The sequence below is a fragment of the Temnothorax nylanderi genome, unplaced genomic scaffold, assembly GCF_030848795.1.
Source record: "Temnothorax nylanderi isolate EJ_2023f unplaced genomic scaffold, tnyl_v1.0 TNYL_tig1314_pilon, whole genome shotgun sequence".
Classification (NCBI taxonomy): Eukaryota; Metazoa; Arthropoda; class Insecta; order Hymenoptera; family Formicidae; genus Temnothorax; species Temnothorax nylanderi.
In genome coordinates, this window is record NW_027250376.1 from 13,973 (window position 1) to 23,330 (window position 9,358).

The window sequence follows — 9,358 nt, forward strand, 5'->3', positions numbered from 1 at the left end:
CAACAGTAGAATGTAAAAACAATTTCTTTTTTTTCGTTGGAAAGGGGCAATAGGAGAGGGAATTCACCGAGTTTTAGAAGCGATTCCCAGCTTTGAAGATAGCGAGTGCAATTTTACAAAATTAATTTCTCCTCGCAGAAGACAGTTCCTTTCAATTCACCTACTTTCTGCCGCGGAACCAGCAACGGCCACCGGAAATTTGTTGCAATAGAAAGCGGCCTCTCGGCTTTCGGCAAAAGGATTAATCGCTTCCCGATTCCGTCTTTTGTAGATGCGTCGAGGACGCACAGCAGGAATGCACACCGGGCCTGTTTCGGGAATGTTTCGGGCCTGCATGCCCGCGCTCGTCCGTGCCCGCCAGCCTCCGCACCGTTTCGATCAGGTCGTCGAGAGAGACTTGATTGTCGCCGTCGAAATCTGGAAATGAAGATGATCAGCGTGATCGCTGTTTGCGTTCACGCACTCGAAACAGACGAGTTGCGAGTACGCGCGTGTGCGTGTGTACAACGTTGGCGAATAAAATTGGTAAATCTAAAAAAATAGAGCCCAGAGATCGGTGCAGAATGAGAAGCAATCTGTACACAATGGAAAGTAGAATATTTTTTCGGTATTGATTTAAAATTCGCGTTTTTCAAGATAAACTCAAAATTTAGTTTTGATGATATATTAAATTAAATAATAATTTGATCTATTTGATTAGAATATACTTTCTCATGTTCAATAAAATTTGAAAAATACCGCTCTAAATAATAAAAATATTTTTTTATAATGCCATAAATATGCAATTATAGTGTTATATTGTATTATAGTATGATTTATTTCCCGTCAAATCGTGCGTCACATTATGTAGCGTCAAAATAAGCGACATTTATTATAAACTAAGGAGATAAAATTGAAATTTAAATGACGGAAACTAGAGCACATCTCTCGGATTTGACTGAAGATCGTGCAAAATGACACTTTCCATACTGCATAACACGATCCAATTTATTTGAATGGAGTCGCAGTTGCATCGGCAGATTGCTGCGAGAGCGCGTTTCCATTTCTACGGTAATTGACGTGGCTCCGCGAAATTAAACGATCCCGATTAACGAAATCGACTGCGAGCCGCTGTTTACTATTATGCGAATGTTCGACGACAGTCTGCAAACTTGTATCCCTTACGGCTTACACGTTATTGCTTCCTCATAGAGGAAGCTTTGTTTTCGTAAAAAAAATTTTTTTTTATTTGTTTTTCTGAATGTGTTCAGAATGTTCTAAAACGTCGAAAAATTGTAATTTTAAAAAATGTTTGTATGTATGTATGTGTGTGTGTATGTGTGTATGTGCCAAATTTACCGAAATTTCTATAATTCCAGAATTAATCAACCAAATCTTAACGGATTGTATATGAAATAGGGGTAGAATTTTCCGAGGAGTGCTATAGAATGTATAGTTTTTCGTTATCTATTTTCTGGAAACCGATTTTTAAAATTTTTTTACCCGTAAGAATTAGAAAAATTAAAAAATCGGTTTCCAGAACATCGGTAACGAAAAAAATACACACTCTATAGCACTCGCCGGAAAATTCTACCCCTATTTTATATGGTTTTAATACAAATTCGGTCCAACAGTTTTTAAGTTAATAACGTTTTTTTTAATTTTTATAATTCTTACGGGTGATGCACTCCCTGGAAAATTTTACCCCTATTTCATATACTTGTGGTAAAAATTCGGTCCAATAGTTTTTAAGTTATTAATGTTCAAACATACATCACCCGTAAGAATTATAAAAATTAAAAAAAACGATAAAGCTTTCTCTATGAGAAAGCCAAAACAAATAAATAAATACTAATAATTATGCATTGAATAAAATAAAAGCTTAAGAATTATAAGTAAACAATTGCATGAGGAAGCAATGTACAAGTTTCTACTTGCACCATGTCGTGTAATTATAATGTATTATATCGGAGCACCTTAATAAATTTTATTAAGACAAATTAGTCGGTGTATTTATAAAGTAATAGGCACAATTAATTTTTTAAGCAGTCTTTAAATTAAATTGCCATGCTTTGTCCAAGGTGTGTGTTCCACGAATTTGGTGAAATGTATGTGTATTTCTAGAAAAGTGCCGTCGAGACAATTCTTCTGTTCCCTTAGCAAACAACGGAGTTTTGTAATTGTATTTTTGACGACTAAGGCTTTGTTCGCGGATATGTTTAATAAGCGTGTAAGATCGGCGGATGACAAATATTTACCGGGACAAAAGTTAGAATTCCGCGCACACAAAAACCCGCGGATGTAGATTCAATTGTGTCCGCGAGTTTACCGAAAATTTCAAAAGCCCATGCAGCCCGAATGCCCCGTCAGCCCCGCGGACAATTCGCGGAGAAGAGGTCGCCGAGCAGAGGTCGAGGGTATCCTCGAAGCTCAAATATCCGTCCCGTCTCGACGAGAATACGCGATCACGGAATGGACTGCACTGAAAATATCACACGCTTTGTGTTTTATGATCCTTTGTCTTCCTCGAAGAATGAATGAATTGCATTAAGAAATAAGAACATTTGCGTCACACTTTTTCGTCTCTTAAGAATTTTGGATTCACACTTACTTTCTTTCCTGCTTGTTAAATACAATCAAGAAATATATTGTAATATATGAATTTTGAAATGGTTATATTTAAATTAAATCTGAATTATAATTAATGTTGATTTTTTTCTCAATAAGGATAGCCATCTAGAGACTTGAGATATCCTGTATAATATTTGAAGAACACAATGTTTCGTTCTTCGTATCGCAGTTAATCATCGCCTCGTGTAAATAACGAAATTTCTAGCTCGCAAGAAAAAAATGGTAACAGCTTACCATCGCTTAAGAAGGATTTATTGCTGCGCAATATACGCGATGTTTAGAGCTAACGAAAACGTGTTGTGTACCGGTGATAATCCAATGCTCTTTGCTATTGGAACTTTTTAACACCGTTCTTCCAAAACGCGATTTTAATTCAGTTATAAAATAATCCTTCAAAAACTACAGAAATATGTTCCGCATATCAAGTAGTAATAATAAAATAGTAGTGAAATTCAGAGCTTACGCGAATCTGCGGAAGGATTTTGTTGATTTGCTCCGCAGAAAAACGATAACGAAGATTTTGTTTAAGGACGCCTAGCTCTAAATCATCGAGAAGTTTATAAATCCTGTCAATGATAAATTAATCAATTAAAAATACATTACAGTAAATTAATTGCGAGTTATACTTATTCATCAGAAGTAGAACACAGAAAATAGGAGCCGTGAAAACGATATTATTCTTATGATTGTATTTATGAAAAGAATCGTGTCTTATTAAGAAGTGTCCTGCAAAAGGATTACTGAGGTTCTCGATACACTTTCGAATCACTTTCAGAATGCTTTCTAAATTGCCCGTTGATGTGATGTGTTTCATTAACATATATATGAATCGAATATATTCACGCACTGACGAATTTCACTCTTGCTTAAGGACGTCAGCTCGACGTATTCGTCGAGGGTCTCCTCCGAAATAGCGTTCTCGTTAGGACCCGTATTACCCATGGACACAATTTTGATTTAATACGTCGAGATAGAAGCAACCGACCAATTTAACTGACAGATAACGCGCGTTATCATTTCAATATGCAGCTGTGAAAAAGAGCTGCCGATATCGGAACTATCAATTTTATGCGGGAGCACTTAACTGCTGAACGACGGTAGCGTTTACGATTTCATTGTAACATCAATTTAACGATCGTAGTTACAATCCGGATACAATTTTACAGCCAGTTAAATAAACGCTGTTAATTCTGGAATTGAATGGAAATAAATTTAATAAAATAATTTATTTGTCTTATGTCTTTGCCTATACTTTCTTCAGTTTTTACTCGTTCAGATGTTCTCTTCGTTAACACTTTAGCCACGGAAGGATCGTTTACAGGTTTGTCGAGAAATATTTCAATCGATAATATAAGACAACTCGTATAAGAGAGTATGTTCGCGTTATTTGTTGAGCTTCGTGGCTTATGCGTGCGGAGTGTATTAATCATTTCTGCTCCGCGGCCGCTGAAATAATAATCTGCGGACGATCAATTTCGCGACGGCGTTTTAATTAGTTGCTTAACTAGCCGCCTGTGTGCTCCCTCGGGTTCATTACCACATCTTGAGACAAATGCATATTCACGACGCGCGTAAATAAGCGCACGGGGTGGAAATTTATATACGCTCAAGGTATGTCCGCGTTTCTCAGTCTTTCTCTCTTGCGCTCTCTCTCTCTCTCTCTCTCTCTCTCTCTCTCTCTCTCTCTCTCTCTCTCTCTCTCTCTCTCTCTCTCTCTCTCTCTCTCTCTCTCTCTCTCTCTCTCTCTCTCTCTCGCGCGCGCCAGTGAGTGCTGTGCAGCGCAGCTGTCAGCCATGTCGTCAGCGACTGGTGTGACGCAGGTTTCTCGAGCCGCGGACCGCCGTGGTACGGCCTCTCCAACCGCGGGGGGAGTTACTCCCCTAGGAACACAATCTCCAACAATAGATGCATTGCTTCAGTCGATCTTGACAAAGATCGACGAAGCAGACAAGAAGTCCACCGCCGCGTTCGAGAGATCTGACACGAAGATCTCCGCATTTATAAGCAACCAAGAGGCGGTTAATGCTGACTTTGCGCTAAAGCTGAATCAGCTACCTGAAATTTTAAAATTGATTGCGGGCCATGATGAAAGAATTGCGGCGTTGGAGGCTCGGAGCGCTGAGCTGCTGAGCGCCCGGCGCGTCGATCACGAGTTGTCTACCGCATCGCGGGTGTCTAGATCGTCGGACATTATCATCTCTGGCATTCCTTGTTCCTTCACCGACACATCCAGAGAGCTTGTTGAAAGCGTTTTTCGCGCGCTTGGAGTGCCTCAGCTGGTTTCCGACGTTCTGGAGACCCGTGATGTGGCCGGGCGCGACGCATCCGCGGTGCGTGATTCGGCGTCGGGCTCCGTTTTGACCTTTGATCCTCAGGCTGACACCGCCGCACGCAGAAGATCAATTATTGTCGCACTCAAGTCGCGCGAGATTCGCGACTACATTCTAAAGGTTATGCGCGGCAAACGCCGACTTACTGTTAATGACGTTTTCTCTACGAACGTACCCGGTAGTATTTATGTTAATGAATTGCTTCCGTCTCTAACTTATAAATTATTACGTCTTGCGAGAGTTAGAGCTAAGCAGCTGTCGTTCAAGCACGTCTGGTGCAAGGATGGACAGATTTTCGTCCGCAAGGACCAGGGTCTGCCTCCTATCTTAATTGCCACCGAGGCTGATCTTGATGGGCTCCAGTGACCTGTTGTCGCGGATGTTGTTGCTGCTTCGTGCAGTCATCTTAGGATAGCCTGCTTCAATGCCTGCTCTCTGCCCGCCCATCTGGAGTCAATCCAGGCCTTCTTAGCGTTTAATTTTTTTCACGTTATTTCAATTTCTGAGACCTGGCTTCACTCACATATTTCAGACGACGTAGTGTGTATCCCCGGATATTATCTGTTGCGAGCGGATAGGGAGGGCAGAGAGGGGGGTGGAGTGGCTTGTTACATTCACGATACGCTGCGAGCGAGGGTTTTGGCGGCGTCGCCGTCTGCCTTCTCGAACGAGCCTGAATTTCTTATTTTTGACATTCGGTGTAATGCAGGCGGGCCACTCTTGTTTACTTCTATGTATCGTCGACCGAGAGGTAACAACTTTAGTAAATACGTTGACACCCTTACCACATATATGCATAATTACAAAAACATAATCATCACGGGCGACCTAAATTGTAATCTCCTTGCTTCATCATATGAATCCAATCACCTAAGGAGTACAGTTTCGCAACTGTCGCTTAATATCGTCGAGTCACATTCGACTTTTCATACTCATTCTTCCGACTCATGGTTAGATGTTTTTATTGTCGATAACTTGGACAAGGTTTCATCGTTTCGCAAGTCTGATGCTCCCTTCATCAATGGTCACGATCTTATAGAGTTAACCTATTCATTCGAAGTTCCGTCCTTTGCGAATCGCACCCTAGTTCGACGTAGCTACAAGAAATTCGACGAGCATAAATTTATCGAAACTCTCACCTCTATGTTGTCTTCATCTTTCCCAAATGATTTTGGCCAAATGAATCTTGGTGAGGATGACATAGACGACTTCCTGAACACCATCACTGGTGATATCTCGGCTAGCCTGGACCTACATGCTCCCATTCACACTTTTCGTGTAACCCGCCCGTCGGCGCCTTGGCTGACCGATGCTCTCACGTGCAGAATTCGGCATCGCAACCGTCTTTATAGCATCGCGCGAAGGTCTGGCAGCATCCTCGATTTTCAGATTTATAGGCTATTTAGGAATGAACTCACGCTCGACTTGAGAAGAGCCAGAGAGCACTTCAATACGGAAAGATTGAGTTCGGTTTCTGATCCTTCCAAAATTTGGCGCGAGCTTGCCAATCTTGGTTTAATTGACTCTCCTCTCTCTTCACCACTCAACATCTTCTCTCGTGACCTTCTGAACGCCCATTATGCCTCTATTTCTAATCGTTATCCTTCTTGTTCGAAATCACAATTCTCTGATATCATTTTGTCTTTGGAGCCTAATGAACCACGTTTTAGTTTCTCTCAAATAACACACGAAGATCTGTGCTCCTTAATGGCTTCCTCTTCCGTTTCTCTCGCCTCAGGTTGTGATCAAATACCACTGCATACCGTTGCCTTGGCGTTGCCCCATATTGGCAATCTCCTAACATCATTTTTTAATTGTTGTCTCAAACTTGCCTATTTTCCAACGCTGTGGAAACGTGCCATTTTGCGCCCACTGTCTAAGGTAAAAACACCTACCTCCCCTTCGGACACCAGGCCTATAGCCAATCTGTGCGAACTCTCGAAGTTATACGAGAAAATTTTACACAGCCAAATCGTAGAATTTATCAATGCTCATCGTATTCTTGATGAACGACAATCCGGATACCGTAAGGGTTATTCTACCCAGTCCGCACTTTTAAGAATAACTCATGACATCTTGAGTGGCCTTGACGTGGGCGAGGTTTTAATTCTCGTCCTTTTTGATTTTAGTAAAGCCTTTGACACGGTCTCTCATCTTTTGTTGCTAACCAAACTTAGGAGACTGGGGTTTTCCGACTTGGCCTTAAAATTAATTTTTTCGTACCTTGCGGGTCGCTCTCAAGCGGTTGTTGATCTTGAAGGCATCTTCTCGGATTGGCTGTTTGTCACTTCTGGTGTTCCGCAGGGATCCGTTTTAGGTCCCCTTCTTTTCTCTCTTTTTATTAATGACATTGGCGCTTTTCTTAGATTCACTGAGCACATGATTTTTGCCGATGATATATCGTAGGTGCATCTTTAGCCAATTGAATACCGCCTTGCAGCTAGTGGCACATGATGTTGGTGTCATTCTTGAATTTGCTGCAGCTAACGGGTTGTCTCTTAATCTTAGCAAATCTAAGGTTTTGATTCTAGGCAGCAGGCGTTACGTGCGGCAGTTAAATCTCAAAGATCTACCCCTCATTTCCGTCAATGGCACCCCCATTCCGTTCGTCGATGAAGCGCGAAACTTGGGTGTTATCATGAGCTCCGACCTTTCCTGGGATAGCCATGTCTATCATGTATCCAGGAGGGTTCACTTCGTGCTCTACAAGCTTAAATTTCATAAAAATTCCCTATCGCTTCGACTGCGGGTAAGACTGGTGACCGCTTTGATTTGGCCTCTATTGGATTACTGTTGTCTCGTTTACAACGACGTTACTGATGAGCTCAACACCAAACTGCAACGACTTATTAACTGCACAATTCGGTTTATTTTCAACCTGAGACGTGATGAGCATATTACACCATACAGACATCGACTTGGGTGGTTGTCTGTAAAAAATAGACGCCTATATTTTCTTGGTATTGAAATGTTCAAAATATTCCATAATATTTCTCCTAGTTATCTCTCCGAAATATTTACCAAACCAGATCCCTCTATCAGACAGTCGTCACGGTTAGCTCAGCCGCACCTTTTTCACCTTCCTAACCATAGAACAGAGTCATATCACAGGTCCTTCCATCTCGCAGGAGTTTACTTGTGGAACTCGCTCCCTAATGAAGTAGTGTCGTCATCGTCGATCACCGCATTTAAGAGCAAGCTCCACAACCATTTTTTCTCGCTCGAGCTGTCCATTCATCGCACGGTTCAAGCATAATTGTCTTAGGGGTGTCATGTTACTGCATTAATGATTAATATTTATAATAGTTGTTGTCTCCATAGTATATAGTTGTTGTCTCCAGAAGTTAAACTAGTCTAAAGTTCTGCTTAATTTTTGCGTTTAGCCTCTTGTAGATGTTAATTGGCTTTATCTACGAATTTATTAATTGGTTATATCTAGTCTTAAGTTCTAATGCTTAATTGCCGTGTACCATCCTTTGTGGAGATACGGGCTGCATTTATTTCCATTTTTATTTTTATTTGCTGCCGTTTGCTGTCGACGGCTGCTATAATGTTCGCCATGTTTTTGTTTTTGTTTGTATTTTGTTTGTACATTGTTATTCATTATTTGCCTAAAGTCTTGACTATGGCATAATTAAAATCAATCAATCAATCAATCTCTCTCTCTCTCTCTCTCTCTCTCTCTCTCTCTCTCTCTCTCTCTCTCTCTCTCTCTCTCTCTCTCTCTCTCTCTCTCTCTCTCTCTCTCTCTCTCTCTCTCTCTCTCTCTCTCTCTCTCTCTCTCTCTCTCTCTCTCTCTTGACTTGGGAGTCACAATCAATAGTGCACTCTCATGGGAAAAACAGACGTAAAAACGATCTCCAAAGTGAATTCTGCTCTCTATCAGCTTAAACTTTGTAGGCAACTCCTCCCAGTCCCTCTTCGGGTGAAGCTTGTCTCTGCCTTAATGCTTCCTCAATTTGACTACTGCTGCACAATTCTCACCAACATCACAGGGCAGCATAACCTGCGCCTGCAGAGAGCTCTGAACAGGAGGTTCCGCTTCATCTTCGACATAAAGCGAGACGAACACATCACTCCGTATCTTGTCAGATTGGACTGGCTCAGGGTCGATCTTAGGCGGTCGTATTTCGTGGGAAACTTGACTTTCTCGGTACTTAGGAAGAAAAAACCGCAAGTTACATGCGGCAATTTTGCATTTAGACATGAAAACATGCAGCGCTATACTAGAGCTCCGATTGATGCCCTATATGAATACCGGCCTTAGAATCGTTCAGCAGAGAATCATAAAACAGTTGCAATACTGTTGCGTTTTGCTGAACGTAGCCAAAATGAGAAATTAATTTATATAAAAAAAAACGCAAATCGAGATGCGTCCGTGCGATTCGACAAAAAGCTGTAGCCCAGGCAACGTTTAC

General features: G+C 41.4%; 1 pseudogene; it reads right to left on the reverse strand.

The window, feature by feature from the left end:
- Nucleotides 1-241: 241 nt before the first annotated feature.
- Nucleotides 242-4,234, reverse strand: LOC139787176 (calcium and integrin-binding protein 1-like; annotated as a pseudogene).
- Between the last annotated feature and the right edge of the window lie 5,124 nt (nucleotides 4,235-9,358).